General features: G+C 35.3%; 17 non-coding genes across 17 annotated transcripts; all 17 read right to left on the bottom strand.

Annotated features, from left to right (window-relative positions):
* Positions 1–3191: 3191 nt before the first annotated feature.
* On the bottom strand, positions 3192–3273 carry TRNAS-AGA (transfer RNA serine (anticodon AGA)). Its single transcript has one exon. It is a non-coding gene; the product is annotated as a tRNA-Ser (tRNA).
* Positions 3274–3552: 279 nt separating this feature from the next.
* Positions 3553–3634, bottom strand: TRNAS-AGA (transfer RNA serine (anticodon AGA)). The gene has a single exon. It is a non-coding gene; the product is annotated as a tRNA-Ser (tRNA).
* A 397-nt stretch (positions 3635–4031) lies between these two features.
* Positions 4032–4113, bottom strand: TRNAS-AGA (transfer RNA serine (anticodon AGA)). The gene has a single exon. It is a non-coding gene; the product is annotated as a tRNA-Ser (tRNA).
* A 2505-nt stretch (positions 4114–6618) lies between these two features.
* On the bottom strand, positions 6619–6700 carry TRNAS-UGA (transfer RNA serine (anticodon UGA)). The gene has a single exon. It is a non-coding gene; the product is annotated as a tRNA-Ser (tRNA).
* Positions 6701–7501: 801 nt separating this feature from the next.
* TRNAS-AGA (transfer RNA serine (anticodon AGA)) lies at positions 7502–7583 on the bottom strand. Its single transcript has one exon. It is a non-coding gene; the product is annotated as a tRNA-Ser (tRNA).
* A 397-nt stretch (positions 7584–7980) lies between these two features.
* On the bottom strand, positions 7981–8062 carry TRNAS-AGA (transfer RNA serine (anticodon AGA)). The gene has a single exon. It is a non-coding gene; the product is annotated as a tRNA-Ser (tRNA).
* Positions 8063–8729: 667 nt separating this feature from the next.
* Positions 8730–8811, bottom strand: TRNAS-AGA (transfer RNA serine (anticodon AGA)). The gene has a single exon. It is a non-coding gene; the product is annotated as a tRNA-Ser (tRNA).
* A 2507-nt stretch (positions 8812–11318) lies between these two features.
* On the bottom strand, positions 11319–11400 carry TRNAS-UGA (transfer RNA serine (anticodon UGA)). The gene has a single exon. It is a non-coding gene; the product is annotated as a tRNA-Ser (tRNA).
* A 776-nt stretch (positions 11401–12176) lies between these two features.
* TRNAS-AGA (transfer RNA serine (anticodon AGA)) lies at positions 12177–12258 on the bottom strand. Its single transcript has one exon. It is a non-coding gene; the product is annotated as a tRNA-Ser (tRNA).
* A 397-nt stretch (positions 12259–12655) lies between these two features.
* On the bottom strand, positions 12656–12737 carry TRNAS-AGA (transfer RNA serine (anticodon AGA)). The gene has a single exon. It is a non-coding gene; the product is annotated as a tRNA-Ser (tRNA).
* A 2510-nt stretch (positions 12738–15247) lies between these two features.
* Positions 15248–15329, bottom strand: TRNAS-UGA (transfer RNA serine (anticodon UGA)). Its single transcript has one exon. It is a non-coding gene; the product is annotated as a tRNA-Ser (tRNA).
* A 776-nt stretch (positions 15330–16105) lies between these two features.
* TRNAS-AGA (transfer RNA serine (anticodon AGA)) lies at positions 16106–16187 on the bottom strand. The gene has a single exon. It is a non-coding gene; the product is annotated as a tRNA-Ser (tRNA).
* Positions 16188–16584: 397 nt separating this feature from the next.
* Positions 16585–16666, bottom strand: TRNAS-AGA (transfer RNA serine (anticodon AGA)). The gene has a single exon. It is a non-coding gene; the product is annotated as a tRNA-Ser (tRNA).
* Positions 16667–19176: 2510 nt separating this feature from the next.
* On the bottom strand, positions 19177–19258 carry TRNAS-UGA (transfer RNA serine (anticodon UGA)). The gene has a single exon. It is a non-coding gene; the product is annotated as a tRNA-Ser (tRNA).
* A 1255-nt stretch (positions 19259–20513) lies between these two features.
* On the bottom strand, positions 20514–20595 carry TRNAS-AGA (transfer RNA serine (anticodon AGA)). The gene has a single exon. It is a non-coding gene; the product is annotated as a tRNA-Ser (tRNA).
* Positions 20596–23098: 2503 nt separating this feature from the next.
* TRNAS-UGA (transfer RNA serine (anticodon UGA)) lies at positions 23099–23180 on the bottom strand. The gene has a single exon. It is a non-coding gene; the product is annotated as a tRNA-Ser (tRNA).
* Positions 23181–24436: 1256 nt separating this feature from the next.
* On the bottom strand, positions 24437–24518 carry TRNAS-AGA (transfer RNA serine (anticodon AGA)). The gene has a single exon. It is a non-coding gene; the product is annotated as a tRNA-Ser (tRNA).
* Positions 24519–24818: the final 300 nt, after the last annotated feature.

Here is a 24818-nt window from a genome sequence, read left to right as displayed (position 1 = left end):
AAGTTTGTCCAAAAATCCAAGATTGCTTCCAAAAATGGGGTTTAAAATGGCTTCTATTACTTACAAATGGACATAGTACATTTAATATCTGCCTGCATATATGATTGTGGTGTCTAAACCATGGTTTGAAGGGTCAAACAATACATTAGGACAGGTTAAAAAGACTCTCACAGGTCCAGTATGTCCAAAAATCCAAGACGACTTCCAAAAATGGAGTCTAAATTTACTGCTGTTTCTGAAAAATTGACATAAAAATCAAAGACGGCTTGTAAAATGGAAACTAAAATTGACATAGTTCATCTAATATCTGCCAGGGAGATAATATTTTGTTGTCTAAACCATGGTTTAAAGGGTCAGATAATACCTAAGGACAGGTTAGAAAGGACATGCAGTGGTCCAGTATGTCCAAATATCCAAGATGGCTTCCAAAAATGGAGTCTAAATTGACTACTGTTACTGAAAAATTGACATATTTCATTAAGAATCCACACGAGAGATATGATTGCGGTGTCGAAACGATTGTTTAGAGGGTCAAATAATACACTAGGACAAGAAAAACAGGACCGCCAGTGGTCCAGTATGTCCAAAAATCGAAGACGGCTTGTAAAGATGGAGTCTAAAATGGCTGTTGTTACAAACAAATTAACATAACAGTTCATTTAATATCTGCCTGGGAGATGATAGTGTGGTGTCTAAACCAATTAAAGGGTCAAATAATACATTACGAGAAGGTAAATGGACACGCAGTGGTCCAGTATGTCCAAAAAACAAAGATGGCTGCCAAAAAATGGAGTCTAAAGTGGCTGCTATAACTTACAAAGGGACATTAGTATATTTTACATCCGCGTGAGAGATATTACTAGTATTTTGGTGTCTATAGTTTCAGGAGTCAAATAATACTTTGGGACCCCTCACAATGATATGCAATTGTCCATTTTGCATTAAAATCCAAGAGGGCTTCCAAAAGGGCGTGTAACTCCCATCACTTAAAAACGGTCATACTTCATATCCACCTGTGAGAAGTGAATTGGCAAATATAGGACAAGTAACAAGGATGTTCAGCTCTTCATTATGTGCAAAAATCCAAGGGGGTAAAATTATTGAAAAATGCCTGCTGTTACCTGCTCCTGAAATCATAAGCCATAGGATCACTTTTCCCCAATGCATTTAAGCGTTGATACCGCAATTATTCCTCACAGGTGGATATTGTATGAATTAACACTATTTTCAAATGATGGGAGTTATTAAGACGCCGTTTTGGAAGCCATCTGGGATTTTTAGGTAAAATGGACAACTGTATATCATAGTTAACAGTCAAAAATATTACTTGACCCTTGAAAACGTAGTATAGACACCACAATCATATCTTTCAGGTGGATTTTGGATAAAAATTTGTCCTTTGTTTTCAGTCACAGCAGTCAATTAAGATTTTATTTTTGGAAGCCATCTTGGATTTCGGACATAGGCCTACTGGACCACTGGCTGTCCTTGTAACTTGTGTCAATATATTATTTGGTTCTATAAACCATGGTTTACACACCAAAATCATATCTGCCAGGCAGATATTAAATACTTTGATTTTTAGACATATTGGACCACTGGCGGTCATGTTTTTCTTGTCCAAGTGTATTATTTGACCTTCTAAACAATAGTTTCGACACCACAATCATATATCTCGGGTGTATTCTTAATGAAATATGTCAATTTTTCAGTAGCAGCAGTCAATTTAGACTCCATTTTTGGAAGCCATCTGGGATTTTTGGACATACTGGACCAATGGCGGTCCTTTTTACTTGTCCTGGTGTATTATTTGATCCTTTAAACCACAGTATAGACACTACAACCATATCTCTTAGGTGGATTTTTAATGAAGTATGTCCATTTTCAGTAACAGCAGTCAATTTAGACTGCATTTTTGGAAACCATCTTGGATTTTTGTACATGCAGGACCACTGACTGTCCTTTGAACTTTCATAATATATTATTTGACCCTTTAGACAATGGTTTTGACACCAAAATCATATATCCCAGGCAGATATCAAAATAATGAACTATGTCCATTTTCAGTAACAGCAATCAATTTAGACTCCATTTTTGGAAACCATCTTGGATTTTATGACATACTGGACCAAGGAATGTCCTCTTAACCTGTCATAATGCATTATTTTACCCTTTAAACCATGCTTTAGACCCCAAAATATCATCTCCAAGGTAGATAATAGATAGACTATCTCAATTTAGACTCCATTTTTACAAGCCATCTTCAATTTTTATATCAATTTTTCAGTAACGGCAGTCAATTTAAACTCCATTTTTGGAAGAAATCTTGGATTTTTTGACATACTGGACCACTGACTGTCCATTTAACCTGTCCTTATGTATTATTTGACTCTTCAAACCATGGTTTAGACACTAAAATGATATCTCTCACGCGGATGTAAAATTAACTATGTCCCTTTGTAAGGAATAGCAGCCACTTCAGACTCCATTTTTGGAAACCGTCTTGGATTTTTGGACATAATGGACCACTGAAACTCCTTTTAACCTGTCCTAATGTATTATTTGACCCTTTAAACCATGGTTTAGATACCAAAATCATATATCTCAAGCAGATATTAAATGTACTATGTCCATTTGTAAGTAATATCAACCATTTTAGACCTCATTTTTCGAAGCAATCTTGGATTTTTGGACATACTTGACCACTGACTGTCCTTGTAACTTGTCCAAATGTACTACTTGACCCTTAACACCACTGAATAGAAACAAAATTAAAGATACTAACATTAGTACTCGATGAATTGTGGGTTTTTAGGCTTTGGCGGCCATTGTAGACGCCATCTTGGATTTTTAGGAATACTGGTCTGCCTATGTTCACTCTAACTTTTATCAATAGCTCTTTTTACACCTTTAAACCATGAAATATGCCCCAAAATTCGATGTCTAGGTTGGATAATGAGAGCGTTATGGCCATTTTCTGTAATGGCGGCCATTTTGGACGTCATCTTGGATGACGGAAAACCCTCAAGGAGGATATATAAGGACTTTTAGTATGTTATTCTAGACATATTTCTGGACCTATCCTGAAAAAATCAGCTTGTTACCAAAAATGTCCATGTTAAACCTAATGCTCTTGGCCTAAGATGGTGACAAAAAAAGAGAGAAACAAAAAACTAACAGGAAGTATATTTCGTTGCGAGTAGGATTCGAACCTACGCGGGAAGATCCCATTTGATTTCTAGTCAAACGCCTTAACCACTCGGCCATCGCAACTTGATATTTCTGGTATGATTATTAAAAGTTAACTTCGAATCAGTTCTACCAAGTTCTTGGCCTGTTCTTGACGCATTCAAAGTTATTTAAGTTCGATTAAATGGAAATGGGTAAAGACTTAAACTAAATGATAAAATGTTTTTTTCACGCTGATGTAAAAAAAGGCGGGGTGGGGAAAAGATGATACGGAAGGAAAAGGAAAAATAATATGCACCTTCATAATCATTCGCTCAAATCAAATCCGCTCATCTGCAAAAAAGGGAAGAAACCAAATCCTATCGTTGCGAGTAGGATTCGAACCTACGCGGGAAGATCCCATTTGATTTCTAGTCAAACGCCTTAACCACTCGGCCATCGCAACTTGATATTTCTGGTCTGATTATGAAAAGTTAACTTCGAATCGATTCTACCAAGTTCTTGGCCTGATGCATTCAAACTTCAAAGTTATATAAGATCTGGTGATTTAGTCACGTGATCTTTGCAAATCAAAAGCACGGTAATCAGCCGTCATGACAACAGGATATTTAAACTTAGCAGTGACCTGTGTCACAATCATGATGCTCAATTCAAATATTCATCAATATTTAAAAGATCATTTTAATGAAATATGTTTTAAGATTGAAAGTTACCAAATAAAGGCAGTGTGCCTTGATAATTTAATTGTATTTCTCTGTAAAGTCAGATATTTTGTTTATGATGTGAAAGTCAAGATGGTGACAAAAAAAAGAGAGAAACAAAAAACCACAGGAAGTATATTTCGTTGCGAGTAGGATTCGAACCTACGCGGGAAGATCCCATTTGATTTCTAGTCAAACGCCTTAACCACTCGGCCATCGCAACCTACTTGTTACTTAACATATTGGAAGTAAAATTTAAAATAAACTAGATAACCACTCGGCCATATCAACTCCTTCAAACCAATAGACCATACCACAGTGCTAACAGAACAATAACAATAGGCCCAGTCACATCTCTCGGTATTAAGTGACGTCAAACGTTGATCCAATATATGGCGTGTTATGTTTCTGATTTTTCTCCAAAGATCATTATTTTAACGTTGATAAAAGTAGAATTACAGATACAATTTTGTGAAACGAATACCTAATTGACCCTTTCCGTATTAGGGTGATTCCATACGTGTCGTACGGGACATTTAGAGAACATTTGACAGTTTTTTTATAAGAAAAACAAAAAATATTCCAGTAACTAAAGGTGATCATCAAGTACTACCAGAGTATTAGGAAAGCCTAGACTTAACATGACTTGAATTCACATCCTGTATTATACAGATTTAAAATAGTAATGTGTCGTACGGACGCAGAAAAAGTGGCTTTTTTAGAAACCTCAAGTTTGTACTCTAAAGTCTGTGAGTTGGACAGATAATTTTCATAGAAACTGAAATCAAATTGATATTCAATTACCCAAGAACAAACACATCTATGAAAGAAAGCAAAATAAACATTCATGAATAAATAAAGCAAATTACAATTTTCAAGAACATTGTGGCGTACGGGACACTCAAAATGTGTCTTACGGGACATCTCTAAATTGAAGCCAAACTTTCTTAGTTTATGTCTCTTTAACTTCTTTAATCACTTTATTTGGCTGATGATAATGATAATCCTATCAAACGTAAGACATTCATTATGTTAGAAACCGCTATTGGCTGAATATTTCTGTCAATATATCATAAACAAAATAATGTGTCGTACGGGACACTTGTGTGTTGAACAGGCACTTGCGTGTTGTACTGGACAGCCTGAATAAAACAATGAACTCTTTATCAATCAGAAGGGGAGCATCGCCCCTTAATTCTTCCTTTTGAATGAAAAGCATTTTAATAAGTAGTCATTCATTACAATATAATTAAGTAACCTCGATATATACAATCGGGATCAATATATTATCATTTTTTTCATGATGGGAAATGTAAAATGGTTCACAGCATTTTTACGAGCTCAAAAACTTGAGGTTCTCTGTGAAATTATATTTTAGTGAATTAATTGATGATTTCCAATACACTATTTAAACAATGAATGAATGAAACTGTTTGCAAAAATTATGGGGCTAAAATGTCATGTTTTTTCATATAAAATGTATTATACATGATATATGTGACAACTTTCACTGGTAATTCTACTAAATATTTTTTTTTCTAAGGAAATGTGATTCTACTTTTTCGAACCTTTCTGCATTTGATGAAACCATATGGTTTGTCTTATTTTCCAGATTTTTTTACAAATTGAAAAAAAGTAAGGAGTTTCAATACTGCATATAACAAAATTAGTGATCATCAAGGGAAGTCCAAATAGATGATTGATATGTAAATATTTTTTTTTTACATCTTATAATAATTTCACATTAGCATGCAAGAGGAAGTCATCTTCCAGGCAAGGGTGAATCAATTATAAAGGTTTTCTTTTCATGCTCAATGACAAAGAAATTAACCTGCTCTGACCAGTGAAAATCACCAGTTTAGCTGAAGGGATTCACAAAAGAATACGCCTACATGAAGTCAATTAAAATGGTTAGAATCACCTATTTCATGTTCTATGGAGATAGAAAGAGTACTTTATTAGTTCACTTTATGTCAAATCAATTACTTAAATTAAAATAGGCCTACTATTTATAGTTTCTGAATCCAAATCCTGCAATTAAATGCAGTATATATTGTGTGTCGTACGGGACAACTTTTAATAGGACAATTATTGAAAAATGAAGGGCTGTAATTAGATCCTTATTGGATAAATCGATCACCCATGGGTCAAAAATAGAGAAACTGCTATTGTGAAATTGCATCATCAAAAATAAAATTGTAGGAAAAACTTTTGCATTTTCATGTGTCGTACGAGACATTGCTAAAAATAGGTTCGGAAAAATCAGGGCTGCCCCTATTATGGATCATGAAAATGTTGTAGATATTATTTGGAACCATCAATGATACATTATTCCATTGACCTGCAATATTTTCAATCATCTCGTGCTTTGCCAATAAATGGTTTCAGGCAGTGTTTGTAAATGACTGTTTAATTAGCAAAATTATTGAAAATTGAAAATTCCATTGTTTTACATCGCACACTACCAGCGTGCAAATTTTTGCGGCGCTCGCGCGATCGGCGGCCGAGATCTCAGGGGGGGGGGGGGGGTTGAATCAACCCCCCGGTCACAGAACAGCCAAAAAAGCCCGGCCTAGTTAGGGTTAAGATTGAAAGTTACTCAACAAGGCAGTGTGCCTTGACAATTTTCATTGTATTTCTCTGTAAAGTCAGATATTTTGTTTATGATGTGAAAGTCAAGATGGTGACAAAAAAAAGAGAGACACAAAAAACCACAGAGAGTATATTTCGTTGCGAGTAGGATTCGAACCTACGCGGGAAGATCCCATTTGATTTCAAGTCAAACGCCTTAACCTCTCGGCCATCGCAACCTCTTACTGATTGTCAACAGTGAAAATAAAGTACATCTATTCGGAGTCATTCAACCAACCAGTGATCTTACCTCTTCAAAACCAATAGACCAGCCTCCCGTAACACAAAGGTTAGCGATTGATCGTACTGATACGCTTGATTGATTGCACACTTTAGTCAATGGGATCAATCGTAGAAAAATGCTCTACGATCAATCGTAGAAAAATGCTCTACGATCAATTGTAGAAAAATGCTCTACGATCATCATATTTTTGTGTTACGGGCTCCAGTACTGACCACACAGAAATTTTGTAAAAGGCTAACAACGCCATGTTACAAACGGCCCTGTTACAACCGGTAATGTGACAGCGATGCCCATTGTCACAACTTAAACATTGAAATAAATGATTTTAATTCAGAATCCGAAAGACGTGATTGGGCTTACAGGAAGTATGTTTCGTTGCGAGTAGGATTTGAACCAACGCGGGCAGATCCCATTTGCGTTCTAGTCAAACGCCTTATCCACTCGGCCATCGCAACTTGATATTTCTGGTACGATTATTAAAAGTTAACTTCGAATCAGTTCTACCAAGTTCTTGGCCTGTTCTTGATGCATTCAAAGTTATTTAAGATCGATTACATGGAAATAGGTAAAGACTTAAACTAAATGATAAAATGCTTTTTTTCACACTGATGTAAAAAAAGGCGGGGTGGGGAAAAGATGATACGGAAGGAAAAGGAAAAATAATATGCACCTTCATAATCATTCGCTCAAATCAAATCCGCTCATCTGCAAAAAAGGGAAGAAAACCAAATCCTATCGTTGCGAGTAGGATTCGAACCTACGCGGGAAGATCCCATTTGATTTCTAGTCAAACGCCTTAAACACTCGGCCATGGCAACTTGATATTTCTGGTCTGATTATTAAAAGTTAACTTCGAATCGATTCTACCAAGTTCTTGGCCTGATGCATTCAAACTTCAAAGTTATATAAGATCTGGTGATTTAGTCACGTGATCTTTGCAAATCAAAAGCACGGTAATCAGCCGTCATGACAACAGGATATTTAAACTTAGCAGTGACCTGTGTCACAATCATGATGCTCAATTCAAATATTCATCAATATTTAAAAGATCATTTTAATGAAATATGTTTTAAGATTGAAAGTTACCAAATAAAGGCAGTGTGCCTTGATAATTTAATTGTATTTCTCTGTAAAGTCAGATATTTTGTTTATGATGTGAAAGTCAAGATGGTGACAAAAAAAAGAGAGAAACAAAAAACCACAGGAAGTATATTTCGTTGCGAGTAGGATTCGAACCTACGCGGGAAGATCCCATTTGATTTCTAGTCAAACGCCTTAACCACTCGGCCATCGCAACCTACTTGTTACTTAACATATTGGAAGTGAAATTTAAAATAAACTAGATAACCACTCGGCCATATCAACTCCTTCAAACCAAACTGCTATTGCTAGAGAAACTGCTATTGTGAAATTGCATCATCAAAAATAAAATTGTAGGAAAAACTTTTGCATTTTCATGTGTCGTACGAGACATTGCTAAAAATAGGTTCGGAAAAATCAGGGCTGCCCCTATTATGGATCATGAAAATGTTGTAGATATTATTTGGAACCATCAATGATACATTATTCCATTGACCTGCAATATTTTCAATCATCTCGTGCTTTGCCAATAAATGGTTTCAGGCAGTGTTTGTAAATGACTGTTTAATTAGCAAAATTATTGAAAATTGAAAATTCCATTGTTTTACATCGCACACTACCAGCGTGCAAATTTTTGCGGCGCTCGCGCGATCGGCGGCCGAGATCTCAGGGGGGGGGGGGGGGGTTGAATCAACCCCCCGGTCACAGAACAGCCAAAAAAGCCCGGCCTAGTTAGGGTTAAGATTGAAAGTTACTCAACAAGGCAGTGTGCCTTGACAATTTTCATTGTATTTCTCTGTAAAGTCAGATATTTTGTTTATGATGTGAAAGTCAAGATGGTGACAAAAAAAAGAGAGAAACAAAAAACCACAGGAAGTATATTTCGTTGCGAGTAGGATTCGAACCTACGCGGGAAGATCCCATTTGATTTCTAGTCAAACGCCTTAACCACTCGGCCATCGCAACCTACTTGTTACTTAACATATTGGAAGTAAAATTTAAAATAAACTAGATAACCACTCAGCCATATCAACTCCTTCAAACCAATAGACCATACCACAGTGCTAACAGAACAATAACAATAGGCCCAGTCACATCTCTCGGTATTAAGTGACGTCAAACGTTGATCCAATATATGGCGTGTTATGTTTCTGATTTTTCTCCAAAGATCATTATTTTAACGTTGATAAAAGTAGAATTACAGATACAATTTTGTGAAACGAATACCTAATTGACCCTTTCCGTATTAGGGTGATTCCATACGTGTCGTACGGGACATTTAGAGAACATTTGACAGTTTTTTTTATAAGAAAAACAAAAAATATTCCAGTAACTAAAGGTGATCATCAAGTACTACCAGAGTATTAGGAAAGCCTAGACTTAACATGACTTGAATTCACATCCTGTATTATACAGATTTAAAATAGTAATGTGTCGTACGGACGCAGAAAAAGTGGCTTTTTTAGAAACCTCAAGTTTGTACTCTAAAGTCTGTGAGTTGGACAGATAATTTTCATAGAAACTGAAATCAAATTGATATTCAATTACCCAAGAACAAACACATCTATGAAAGAAAGCAAAATAAACATTCATGAATAAATAAAGCAAATTACAATTTTCAAGAACATTGTGGCGTACGGAACACTCAAAATGTGTCTTACGGGACATCTCTAAATTGAAGCCAAACTTTCTTAGTTTATGTCTCTTTAACTTCTTTAATCACTTTATTTGGCTGATGATAATGATGATCCTATCAAACGTAAGACATTCATTATGTTAGAAACCGCTATTGGCTGAATATTTCTGTCAATATATCATAAACAAAATAATGTGTCGTACGGGACACTTGTGTGTTGAACAGGCACTTGCGTGTTGTACTGGACAGCCTGAATAAAACAATGAACTCTTTATCAATCAGAAGGGGAGCATCGCCCCTTAATTCTTCCTTTTGAATGAAAAGCATTTTAATAAGTAGTCATTCATTACAATATAATTAAGTAACCTCGATATATACAATCGGGATCAATATATTATCATTTTTTTCATGATGGGAAATGTAAAATGGTTCACAGCATTTTTACGAGCTCAAAAACTTGAGGTTCTCTGTGAAATTATATTTTAGTGAATTAATTGATGATTTCCAATACACTATTTAAACAATGAATGAATGAAACTGTTTGCAAAAATTATGGGGCTAAAATGTCATGTTTTTTCATATAAAATGTATTATACATGATATATGTGACAACTTTCACTGGTAATTCTACTAAATATTTTTTTTTCTAAGGAAATGTGATTCTACTTTTTCGAACCTTTCTGCATTTGATGAAACCATATGGTTTGTCTTATTTTCCAGATTTTTTTACAAATTGAAAAAAAGTAAGGAGTTTCAATACTGCATATAACAAAATTAGTGATCATCAAGGGAAGTCCAAATAGATGATTGATATGTAAATATTTTTTTTTTACATCTTATAATAATTTCACATTAGCATGCAAGAGGAAGTCATCTTCCAGGCAAGGGTGAATCAATTATAAAGGTTTTCTTTTCATGCTCAATGACAAAGAAATTAACCTGCTCTGACCAGTGAAAATCACCAGTTTAGCTGAAGGGATTCACAAAAGAATACGCCTACATGAAGTCAATTAAAATGGTTAGAATCACCTATTTCATGTTCTATGGAGATAGAAAGAGTACTTTATTAGTTCACTTTATGTCAAATCAATTACTTAAATTAAAATAGGCCTACTATTTATAGTTTCTGAATCCAAATCTTGCAATTAAATGCAGTATATATTGTGTGTCGTACGGGACAACTTTTAATAGGACAATTATTGAAAAATGAAGGGCTGTAATTAGATCCTTATTGGATAAATCGATCACCCATGGGTCAAAAATAGAGAAACTGCTATTGTGAAATTGCATCATCAAAAATAAAATTGTAGGAAAAACTTTTGCATTTTCATGTGTCGTACGAGACATTGCTAAAAATAGGTTCGGAAAAATCAGGGCTGCCCCTATTATGGATCATGAAAATGTTGTAGATATTATTTGGAACCATCAATGATACATTATTCCATTGACCTGCAATATTTTCAATCATCTCGTGCTTTGCCAATAAATGGTTTCAGGCAGTGTTTGTAAATGACTGTTTAATTAGCAAAATTATTGAAAATTGAAAATTCCATTGTTTTACATCGCACACTACCAGCGTGCAAATTTTTGCGGCGCTCGCGCGATCGGCGGCCGAGATCTCAGGGGGGGGGGGGGGGGTTGAATCAACCCCCCGGTCACAGAACAGCCAAAAAAGCCCGGCCTAGTTAGGGTTAAGATTGAAAGTTACTCAACAAGGCAGTGTGCCTTGACAATTTTCATTGTATTTCTCTGTAAAGTCAGATATTTTGTTTATGATGTGAAAGTCAAGATGGTGACAAAAAAAAGAGAGACACAAAAAACCACAGAGAGTATATTTCGTTGCGAGTAGGATTCGAACCTACGCGGGAAGATCCCATTTGATTTCAAGTCAAACGCCTTAACCTCTCGGCCATCGCAACCTCTTACTAATTGTTAAAAGTGAAAATAAAGTACATCTATTCGGAGTCATTCAACCAACCAGTGATCTTACCTCTTCAAAACCAATAGACCAGCCTCCTGTAACACAAAGGTTAGCGATTGATCGTACTGATACGCTTGATTGATTGCACACTTTAGTCAATGGGATCAATCGTAGAAAAATGCTCTACGATCAATCGTAGAAAAATGCTCTACGATCATCATATTTTTGTGTTACGGGCTCCAGTACTGACCACACAGAAATTTTGTAAAAGGCTAACAACGCCATGTTACAAACGGCCCTGTTACAACCGGTAATGTGACAGCGATGCCCATTGTCACAACTTAAACATTGAAATAAATGATTTTAATTCAGAATCCGAAAGACGTGATTGGGCTTACAGGAAGTATGTTTCGTTGCGAGTAGGATTTGAACCAACGCGGGCAGATCCCATTTGCGTTCTAGTCAAACGCCTTATCCACTCGGCCATCGCAACTTGATATTTCTGGTACGATTATTAAAAGTTAACTTCGAATCAGTTCTACCAAGTTCTTGGCCTGTTCTTGATGCATTCAAAGTTATTTAAGATCGATTACATGGAAATAGGTAAAGACTTAAACTAAATGATAAAATGCTTTTTTTCACACTGATGTAAAAAAAGGCGGGGTGGGGAAAAGATGATACGGAAGGAAAAGGAAAAATAATATGCACCTTCATAATCATTCGCTCAAATCAAATCCGCTCATCTGCAAAAAAGGGAAGAAAACCAAATCCTATCGTTGCGAGTAGGATTCGAACCTACGCGGGAAGATCCCATTTGATTTCTAGTCAAACGCCTTAAACACTCGGCCATGGCAACTTGATATTTCTGGTCTGATTATTAAAAGTTAACTTCGAATCGATTCTACCAAGTTCTTGGCCTGATGCATTCAAACTTCAAAGTTATATAAGATCTGGTGATTTAGTCACGTGATCTTTGCAAATCAAAAGCACGGTAATCAGCCGTCATGACAACAGGATATTTAAACTTAGCAGTGACCTGTGTCACAATCATGATGCTCAATTCAAATATTCATCAATATTTAAAAGATCATTTTAATGAAATATGTTTTAAGATTGAAAGTTACCAAATAAAGGCAGTGTGCCTTGATAATTTAATTGTATTTCTCTGTAAAGTCAGATATTTTGTTTATGATGTGAAAGTCAAGATGGTGACAAAAAAAAGAGAGAAACAAAAAACCACAGGAAGTATATTTCGTTGCGAGTAGGATTCGAACCTACGCGGGAAGATCCCATTTGATTTCTAGTCAAACGCCTTAACCACTCGGCCATCGCAACCTACTTGTTACTTAACATATTGGAAGTAAAATTTAAAATAAACTAGATAACCACTCAGCCATATCAACTCCTTCAAACCAATAGACCATACCACAGTGCTAACAGAACAATAACAATAGGCCCAGTCACATCTCTCGGTATTAAGTGACGTCAAACGTTGATCCAATATATGGCGTGTTATGTTTCTGATTTTTCTCCAAAGATCATTATTTTAACGTTGATAAAAGTAGAATTACAGATACAATTTTGTGAAACGAATACCTAATTGACCCTTTCCGTATTAGGGTGATTCCATACGTGTCGTACGGGACATTTAGAGAACATTTGACAGTTTTTTTTATAAGAAAAACAAAAAATATTCCAGTAACTAAAGGTGATCATCAAGTACTACCAGAGTATTAGGAAAGCCTAGACTTAACATGACTTGAATTCACATCCTGTATTATACAGATTTAAAATAGTAATGTGTCGTACGGACGCAGAAAAAGTGGCTTTTTTAGAAACCTCAAGTTTGTACTCTAAAGTCTGTGAGTTGGACAGATAATTTTCATAGAAACTGAAATCAAATTGATATTCAATTACCCAAGAACAAACACATCTATGAAAGAAAGCAAAATAAACATTCATGAATAAATAAAGCAAATTACAATTTTCAAGAACATTGTGGCGTACGGGACACTCAAAATGTGTCTTACGGGACATCTCTAAATTGAAGCCAAACTTTCTTAGTTTATGTCTCTTTAACTTCTTTAATCACTTTATTTGGCTGATGATAATGATAATCCTATCAAACGTAAGACATTCATTATGTTAGAAACCGCTATTGGCTGAATATTTCTGTCAATATATCATAAACAAAATAATGTGTCGTACGGGACACTTGTGTGTTGAACAGGCACTTGCGTGTTGTACTGGACAGCCTGAATAAAACAATGAACTCTTTATCAATCAGAAGGGGAGCATCGCCCCTTAATTCTTCCTTTTGAATGAAAAGCATTTTAATAAGTAGTCATTCATTACAATATAATTAAGTAACCTCGATATATACAATCGGGATCAATATATTATCATTTTTTTCATGATGGGAAATGTAAAATGGTTCACAGCATTTTTACGAGCTCAAAAACTTGAGGTTCTCTGTGAAATTATATTTTAGTGAATTAATTGATGATTTCCAATACACTATTTAAACAATGAATGAATGAAACTGTTTGCAAAAATTATGGGGCTAAAATGTCATGTTTTTTCATATAAAATGTATTATACATGATATATGTGACAACTTTCACTGGTAATTCTACTAAATATTTTTTTTTCTAAGGAAATGTGATTCTACTTTTTCGAACCTTTCTGCATTTGATGAAACCATATGGTTTGTCTTATTTTCCAGATTTTTTTACAAATTGAAAAAAAGTAAGGAGTTTCAATACTGCATATAACAAAATTAGTGATCATCAAGGGAAGTCCAAATAGATGATTGATATGTAAATATTTTTTTTTTACATCTTATAATAATTTCACATTAGCATGCAAGAGGAAGTCATCTTCCAGGCAAGGGTGAATCAATTATAAAGGTTTTCTTTTCATGCTCAATGACAAAGAAATTAACCTGCTCTGACCAGTGAAAATCACCAGTTTAGCTGAAGGGATTCACAAAAGAATACGCCTACATGAAGTCAATTAAAATGGTTAGAATCACCTATTTCATGTTCTATGGAGATAGAAAGAGTACTTTATTAGTTCACTTTATGTCAAATCAATTACTTAAATTAAAATAGGCCTACTATTTATAGTTTCTGAATCCAAATCCTGCAATTAAATGCAGTATATATTGTGTGTCGTACGGGACAACTTTTAATAGGACAATTATTGAAAAATGAAGGGCTGTAATTAGATCCTTATTGGATAAATCGATCACCCATGGGTCAAAAATAGAGAAACTGCTATTGTGAAATTGCATCATCAAAAATAAAATTGTAGGAAAAACTTTTGCATTTTCATGTGTCGTACGAGACATTGCTAAAAATAGGTTCGGAAAAATCAGGGCTGCCCCTATTATGGATCATGAAAATGTTGTAGATATTATTTGGAACCATCAATGATACATTATTCCATTGACCTGCAATATTTTCAATCATCTCGTGCTTTGCCAATAAATGGTTTCAGGCAGTGTTTGTAAATGACTGTTTAATTAGCAAAATTATTGAAAATTGAAAATTCCATTGTTTTACATCGCACACTACCAGCGTGCAAATTTTTGCGGCGCTCGCGCGATCGGCGGCCGAGATCTCAGGGGGGGGGGGGGGGGGGGTTGAATCAACCCCCCGGTCACAGAACAGCCAAAAAAGCCCGGCCTAGTTAGGGTTAAGATTGAAAGTTACTCAACAAGGCAGTGTGCCTTGACAATTTTCATTGTATTTCTCTGTAAAGTCAGATATTTTGTTTATGATGTGAAAGTCAAGATGGTGACAAAAAAAAGAGAGACACAAAAAACCACAGAGAGTATATTTCGTTGCGAGTAGGATTCGAACCTACGCGGGAAGATCCCATTTGATTTCAAGTCAAACGCCTTAACCTCTCGGCCATCGCAACCTCTTACTAATTGTTAAAAGTGAAAATAAAGTACATCTATTCGGAGTCATTCAACCAACCAGTGATCTTACCTCTTCAAAACCAATAGACCAGCCTCCTGTAACACAAAGGTTAGCGATTGATCGTACTGATACGCTTGATTGATTGCACACTTTAGTCAATGGGATCAATCGTAGAAAAATGCTCTACGATCAATCGTAGAAAAATGCTCTACGATCATCATATTTTTGTGTTACGGGCTCCAGTACTGACCACACAGAAATTTTGTAAAAGGCTAACAACGCCATGTTACAAACGGCCCTGTTACAACCGGTAATGTGACAGCGATGCCCATTGTCACAACTTAAACATTGAAATAAATGATTTTAATTCAGAATCCGAAAGACGTGATTGGGCTTACAGGAAGTATGTTTCGTTGCGAGTAGGATTTGAACCAACGCGGGCAGATCCCATTTGCGTTCTAGTCAAACGCCTTATCCACTCGGCCATCGCAACTTGATATTTCTGGTACGATTATTAAAAGTTAACTTCGAATCAGTTCTACCAAGTTCTTGGCCTGTTCTTGATGCATTCAAAGTTATTTAAGATCGATTACATGGAAATAGGTAAAGACTTAAACTAAATGATAAAATGCTTTTTTTCACACTGATGTAAAAAAAGGCGGGGTGGGGAAAAGATGATACGGAAGGAAAAGGAAAAATAATATGCACCTTCATAATCATTCGCTCAAATCAAATCCGCTCATCTGCAAAAAAGGGAAGAAAACCAAATCCTATCGTTGCGAGTAGGATTCGAACCTACGCGGGAAGATCCCATTTGATTTCTAGTCAAACGCCTTAAACACTCGGCCATGGCAACTTGATATTTCTGGTCTGATTATTAAAAGTTAACTTCGAATCGATTCTACCAAGTTCTTGGCCTGATGCATTCAAACTTCAAAGTTATATAAGATCTGGTGATTTAGTCACGTGATCTTTGCAAATCAAAAGCACGGTAATCAGCCGTCATGACAACAGGATATTTAAACTTAGCAGTGACCTGTGTCACAATCATGATGCTCAATTCAAATATTCATCAATATTTAAAAGATCATTTTAATGAAATATGTTTTAAGATTGAAAGTTACCAAATAAAGGCAGTGTGCCTTGATAATTTAATTGTATTTCTCTGTAAAGTCAGATATTTTGTTTATGATGTGAAAGTCAAGATGGTGACAAAAAAAAGAGAGAAACAAAAAACCACAGGAAGTATATTTCGTTGCGAGTAGGATTCGAACCTACGCGGGAAGATCCCATTTGATTTCTAGTCAAACGCCTTAACCACTCGGCCATCGCAACCTACTTGTTACTTAACATATTGGAAGTAAAATTTAAAATAAACTAGATAACCACTCAGCCATATCAACTCCTTCAAACCAATAGACCATACCACAGTGCTAACAGAACAATAACAATAGGCCCAGTCACATCTCTCGGTATTAAGTGACGTCAAACGTTGATCCAATATATGGCGTGTTATGTTTCTGATTTTTCTCCAAAGATCATTATTTTAACGTTGATAAAAGTAGAATTACAGATACAATTTTGTGAAACGAATACCTAATTGACCCTTTCCGTATTAGGGTGATTCCATACGTGTCGTACGGGACATTTAGAGAACATTTGACAGTTTTTTTTATAAGAAAAACAAAAAATATTCCAGTAACTAAAGGTGATCATCAAGTACTACCAGAGTATTAGGAAAGCCTAGACTTAACATGACTTGAATTCACATCCTGTATTATACAGATTTAAAATAGTAATGTGTCGTACGGACGCAGAAAAAGTGGCTTTTTTAGAAACCTCAAGTTTGTACTCTAAAGTCTGTGAGTTGGACAGATAATTTTCATAGAAACTGAAATCAAATTGATATTCAATTACCCAAGAACAAACACATCTATGAAAGAAAGCAAAATAAACATTCATGAATAAATAAAGCAAATTACAATTTTCAAGAACATTGTGGCGTACGGGACACTCAAAATGTGTCTTACGGGACATCTCTAAATTGAAGCCAAACTTTCTTAGTTTATGTCTCTTTAACTTCTTTAATCACTTTATTTGGCTGATGATAATGATAATCCTATCAAACGTAAGACATTCATTATGTTAGAAACCGCTATTGGCTGAATATTTCTGTCAATATATCATAAACAAAATAATGTGTCGTACGGGACACTTGTGTGTTGAACAGGCACTTGCGTGTTGTACTGGACAGCCTGAATAAAACAATGAACTCTTTATCAATCAGAAGGGGAGCATCGCCCCTTAATTCTTCCTTTTGAATGAAAAGCATTTTAATAAGTAGTCATTCATTACAATATAATTAAGTAACCTCGATATATACAATCGGGATCAATATATTATCATTTTTTTCATGATGGGAAATGTAAAATGGTTCACAGCATTTTTACGAGCTCAAAAACTTGAGGTTCTCTGTGAAATTATATTTTAGTGAATTAATTGATGATTTCCAATACACTATTTAAACAATGAATGAATGAAACTGTTTGCAAAAATTATGGGGCTAAAATGTCATGTTTTTTCATATAAAATGTATTATACATGATATATGTGACAACTTTCACTGGTAATTCTACTAAATATTTTTTTTTCTAAGGAAATGTGATTCTACTTTTTCGAACCTTTCTGCATTTGATGAAACCATATGGTTTGTCTTATTTTCCAGATTTTTTTACAAATTGAAAAAAAGTAAGGAGTTTCAATACTGCATATAACAAAATTAGTGATCATCAAGGGAAGTCCAAATAGATGATTGATATGTAAATATTTTTTTTTTACATCTTATAATAATTTCACATTAGCATGCAAGAGGAAGTCATCTTCCAGGCAAGGGTGAATCAATTATAAAGGTTTTCTTTTCATGCTCAATGACAAAGAAATTAACCTGCTCTGACCAGTGAAAATCACCAGTTTAGCTGAAGGGATTCACAAAAGAATACGCCTACATGAAGTCAATTAAAATGGTTAGAATCACCTATTTCATGTTCTATGGAGATAGAAAGAGTACTTTATTAGTTCACTTTATGTCAAATCAATTACTTAAATTAAAATAGGCCTACTATTTATAGTTTCTGAATCCAAATCCTGCAATTAAATGCAGTATATATTGTGTGTCGTACGGGACAACTTTTAATAGGACAATTATTGAAAAATGAAGGGCTGTAATTAGATCCTTATTGGATAAATCGATCACCCATGGGTCAAAAATAGAGAAACTGCTATTGTGAAATTGCATCATCAAAAATAAAATTGTAGGAAAAACTTTTGCATTTTCATGTGTCGTACGAGACATTGCTAAAAATAGGTTCGGAAAAATCAGGGCTGCCCCTATTATGGATCATGAAAATGTTGTAGATATTATTTGGAACCATCAATGATACATTATTCCATTGACCTGCAATATTTTCAATCATCTCGTGCTTTGCCAATAAATGGTTTCAGGCAGTGTTTGTAAATGACTGTTTAATTAGCAAAATTATTGAAAATTGAAAATTCCATTGTTTTACATCGCACACTACCAGCGTGCAAATTTTTGCGGCGCTCGCGCGATCGGCGGCCGAGATCTCAGGGGGGGGGGGGGGGGGGGTTGAATCAACCCCCCGGTCACAGAACAGCCAAAAAAGCCCGGCCTAGTTAGGGTTAAGATTGAAAGTTACTCAACAAGGCAGTGTGCCTTGACAATTTTCATTGTATTTCTCTGTAAAGTCAGATATTTTGTTTATGATGTGAAAGTCAAGATGGTGACAAAAAAAAGAGAGACACAAAAAACCACAGAGAGTATATTTCGTTGCGAGTAGGATTCGAACCTACGCGGGAAGATCCCATTTGATTTCAAGTCAAACGCCTTAACCTCTCGGCCATCGCAACCTCTTACTAATTGTTAAAAGTGAAAATAAAGTACATCTATTCGGAGTCATTCAACCAACCAGTGATCTTACCTCTTCAAAACCAATAGACCAGCCTCCTGTAACACAAAGGTTAGCGATTGATCGTACTGATACGCTTGATTGATTGCACACTTTAGTCAATGGGATCAATCGTAGAAAAATGCTCTACGATCAATCGTAGAAAAATGCTCTACGATCATCATATTTTTGTGTTACGGGCTCCAGTACTGACCACACAGAAATTTTGTAAAAGGCTAACAACGCCATGTTACAAACGGCCCTGTTACAACCGGTAATGTGACAGCGATGCCCATTGTCACAACTTAAACATTGAAATAAATGATTTTAATTCAGAATCCGAAAGACGTGATTGGGCTTACAGGAAGTATGTTTCGTTGCGAGTAGGATTTGAACCAACGCGGGCAGATCCCATTTGCGTTCTAGTCAAACGCCTTATCCACTCGGCCATCGCAACTTGATATTTCTGGTACGATTATTAAAAGTTAACTTCGAATCAGTTCTACCAAGTTCTTGGCCTGTTCTTGATGCATTCAAAGTTATTTAAGATCGATTACATGGAAATAGGTAAAGACTTAAACTAAATGATAAAATGCTTTTTTTCACACTGATGTAAAAAAAGGCGGGGTGGGGAAAAGATGATACGGAAGGAAAAGGAAAAATAATATGCACCTTCATAATCATTCGCTCAAATCAAATCCGCTCATCTGCAAAAAAGGGAAGAAAACCAAATCCTATCGTTGCGAGTAGGATTCGAACCTACGCGGGAAGATCCCATTTGATTTCTAGTCAAACGCCTTAAACACTCGGCCATGGCAACTTGATATTTCTGGTCTGATTATTAAAAGTTAACTTCGAATCGATTCTACCAAGTTCTTGGCCTGATGCATTCAAACTTCAAAGTTATATAAGATCTGGTGATTTAGTCACGTGATCTTTGCAAATCAAAAGCACGGTAATCAGCCGTCATGACAACAGGATATTTAAACTTAGCAGTGACCTGTGTCACAATCATGATGCTCAATTCAAATATTCATCAATATTTAAAAGATCATTTTAATGAAATATGTTTTAAGATTGAAAGTTACCAAATAAAGGCAGTGTGCCTTGATAATTTAATTGTATTTCTCTGTAAAGTCAGATATTTTGTTTATGATGTGAAAGTCAAGATGGTGACAAAAAAAAGAGAGAAACAAAAAACCACAGGAAGTATATTTCGTTGCGAGTAGGATTCGAACCTACGCGGGAAGATCCCATTTGATTTCTAGTCAAACGCCTTAACCACTCGGCCATCGCAACCTACTTGTTACTTAACATATTGGAAGTAAAATTTAAAATAAACTAGATAACCACTCAGCCATATCAACTCCTTCAAACCAATAGACCATACCACAGTGCTAACAGAACAATAACAATAGGCCCAGTCACATCTCTCGGTATTAAGTGACGTCAAACGTTGATCCAATATATGGCGTGTTATGTTTCTGATTTTTCTCCAAAGATCATTATTTTAACGTTGATAAAAGTAGAATTACAGATACAATTTTGTGAAACGAATACCTAATTGACCCTTTCCGTATTAGGGTGATTCCATACGTGTCGTACGGGACATTTAGAGAACATTTGACAGTTTTTTTTATAAGAAAAACAAAAAATATTCCAGTAACTAAAGGTGATCATCAAGTACTACCAGAGTATTAGGAAAGCCTAGACTTAACATGACTTGAATTCACATCCTGTATTATACAGATTTAAAATAGTAATGTGTCGTACGGACGCAGAAAAAGTGGCTTTTTTAGAAACCTCAAGTTTGTACTCTAAAGTCTGTGAGTTGGACAGATAATTTTCATAGAAACTGAAATCAAATTGATATTCAATTACCCAAGAACAAACACATCTATGAAAGAAAGCAAAATAAACATTCATGAATAAATAAAGCAAATTACAATTTTCAAGAACATTGTGGCGTACGGGACACTCAAAATGTGTCTTACGGGACATCTCTAAATTGAAGCCAAACTTTCTTAGTTTATGTCTCTTTAACTTCTTTAATCACTTTATTTGGCTGATGATAATGATAATCCTATCAAACGTAAGACATTCATTATGTTAGAAACCGCTATTGGCTGAATATTTCTGTCAATATATCATAAACAAAATAATGTGTCGTACGGGACACTTGTGTGTTGAACAGGCACTTGCGTGTTGTACTGGACAGCCTGAATAAAACAATGAACTCTTTATCAATCAGAAGGGGAGCATCGCCCCTTAATTCTTCCTTTTGAATGAAAAGCATTTTAATAAGTAGTCATTCATTACAATATAATTAAGTAACCTCGATATATACAATCGGGATCAATATATTATCATTTTTTTCATGATGGGAAATGTAAAATGGTTCACAGCATTTTTACGAGCTCAAAAACTTGAGGTTCTCTGTGAAATTATATTTTAGTGAATTAATTGATGATTTCCAATACACTATTTAAACAATGAATGAATGAAACTGTTTGCAAAAATTATGGGGCTAAAATGTCATGTTTTTTCATATAAAATGTATTATACATGATATATGTGACAACTTTCACTGGTAATTCTACTAAATATTTTTTTTTCTAAGGAAATGTGATTCTACTTTTTCGAACCTTTCTGCATTTGATGAAACCATATGGTTTGTCTTATTTTCCAGATTTTTTTACAAATTGAAAAAAAGTAAGGAGTTTCAATACTGCATATAACAAAATTAGTGATCATCAAGGGAAGTCCAAATAGATGATTGATATGTAAATATTTTTTTTTTACATCTTATAATAATTTCACATTAGCATGCAAGAGGAAGTCATCTTCCAGGCAAGGGTGAATCAATTATAAAGGTTTTCTTTTCATGCTCAATGACAAAGAAATTAACCTGCTCTGACCAGTGAAAATCACCAGTTTAGCTGAAGGGATTCACAAAAGAATACGCCTACATGAAGTCAATTAAAATGGTTAGAATCACCTATTTCATGTTCTATGGAGATAGAAAGAGTACTTTATTAGTTCACTTTATGTCAAATCAATTACTTAAATTAAAATAGGCCTACTATTTATAGTTTCTGAATCCAAATCCTGCAATTAAATGCAGTATATATTGTGTGTCGTACGGGACAACTTTTAATAGGACAATTATTGAAAAATGAAGGGCTGTAATTAGATCCTTATTGGATAAATCGATCACCCATGGGTCAAAAATAGAGAAACTGCTATTGTGAAATTGCATCATCAAAAATAAAATTGTAGGAAAAACTTTTGCATTTTCATGTGTCGTACGAGACATTGCTAAAAATAGGTTCGGAAAAATCAGGGCTGCCCCTATTATGGATCATGAAAATGTTGTAGATATTATTTGGAACCATCAATGATACATTATTCCATTGACCTGCAATATTTTCAATCATCTCGTGCTTTGCCAATAAATGGTTTCAGGCAGTGTTTGTAAATGACTGTTTAATTAGCAAAATTATTGAAAATTGAAAATTCCATTGTTTTACATCGCACACTACCAGCGTGCAAATTTTTGCGGCGCTCGCGCGATCGGCGGCCGAGATCTCAGGGGGGGGGGGGTTGAATCAACCCCCCGGTCACAGAACAGCCAAAAAAGCCCGGCCTAGTTAGGGTTAAGATTGAAAGTTACTCAACAAGGCAGTGTGCCTTGACAATTTTCATTGTATTTCTCTGTAAAGTCAGATATTTTGTTTATGATGTGAAAGTCAAGATGGTGACAAAAAAAAGAGAGACACAAAAAACCACAGAGAGTATATTTCGTTGCGAGTAGGATTCGAACCTACGCGGGAAGATCCCATTTGATTTCAAGTCAAACGCCTTAACCTCTCGGCCATCGCAACCTCTTACTAATTGTTAAAAGTGAAAATAAAGTACATCTATTCGGAGTCATTCAACCAACCAGTGATCTTACCTCTTCAAAACCAATAGACCAGCCTCCTGTAACACAAAGGTTAGCGATTGATCGTACTGATACGCTTGATTGATTGCACACTTTAGTCAATGGGATCAATCGTAGAAAAATGCTCTACGATCAATCGTAGAAAAATGCTCTACGATCATCATATTTTTGTGTTACGGGCTCCAGTACTGACCACACAGAAATTTTGTAAAAGGCTAACAACGCCATGTTACAAACGGCCCTGTTACAACCGGTAATGTGACAGCGATGCCCATTGTCACAACTTAAACATTGAAATAAATGATTTTAATTCAGAATCCGAAAGACGTGATTGGGCTTACAGGAAGTATGTTTCGTTGCGAGTAGGATTTGAACCAACGCGGGCAGATCCCATTTGCGTTCTAGTCAAACGCCTTATCCACTCGGCCATCGCAACTTGATATTTCTGGTACGATTATTAAAAGTTAACTTCGAATCAGTTCTACCAAGTTCTTGGCCTGTTCTTGATGCATTCAAAGTTATTTAAGATCGATTACATGGAAATAGGTAAAGACTTAAACTAAATGATGAAATGCTTTTTTTCACACTGATGTAAAAAAAGGCGGGGTGGGGAAAAGATGATACGGAAGGAAAAGGAAAAATAATATGCACCTTCATAATCATTCGCTCAAATCAAATCCGCTCATCTGCAAAAAAGGGAAGAAAACCAAATCCTATCGTTGCGAGTAGGATTCGAACCTACGCGGGAAGATCCCATTTGATTTCTAGTCAAACGCCTTAAACACTCGGCCATGGCAACTTGATATTTCTGGTCTGATTATTAAAAGTTAACTTCGAATCGATTCTACCAAGTTCTTGGCCTGATGCATTCAAACTTCAAAGTTATATAAGATCTGGTGATTTAGTCACGTGATCTTTGCAAATCAAAAGCACGGTAATCAGCCGTCATGACAACAGGATATTTAAACTTAGCAGTGACCTGTGTCACAATCATGATGCTCAATTCAAATATTCATCAATATTTAAAAGATCATTTTAATGAAATATGTTTTAAGATTGAAAGTTACCAAATAAAGGCAGTGTGCCTTGATAATTTAATTGTATTTCTCTGTAAAGTCAGATATTTTGTTTATGATGTGAAAGTCAAGATGGTGACAAAAAAAAAGAGAGAAACAAAAAACCACAGGAAGTATATTTCGTTGCGAGTAGGATTCGAACCTACGCGGGAAGATCCCATTTGATTTCTAGTCAAACGCCTTAACCACTCGGCCATCGCAACCTACTTGTTACTTAACATATTGGAAGTAAAATTTAAAATAAACTAGATAACCACTCGGCCATATCAACTCCTTCAAACCAATAGACCATACCACAGTGCTAACAGAACAATAACAATAGGCCCAGTCACATCTCTCGGTATTAAGTGACGTCAAACGTTGATCCAATATATGGCGTGTTATGTTTCTGATTTTTCTCCAAAGATCATTATTTTAACGTTGATAAAAGTAGAATTACAGATACAATTTTGTGAAACGAATACCTAATTGACCCTTTCCGTATTAGGGTGATTCCATACGTG

This window comes from Lytechinus pictus, chromosome 5 (assembly GCF_037042905.1).
Source record: "Lytechinus pictus isolate F3 Inbred chromosome 5, Lp3.0, whole genome shotgun sequence".
NCBI classification, from domain to species: domain Eukaryota; kingdom Metazoa; phylum Echinodermata; class Echinoidea; order Temnopleuroida; family Toxopneustidae; genus Lytechinus; species Lytechinus pictus.
This window is presented reverse-complemented; position numbering and strand designations above follow the sequence as displayed.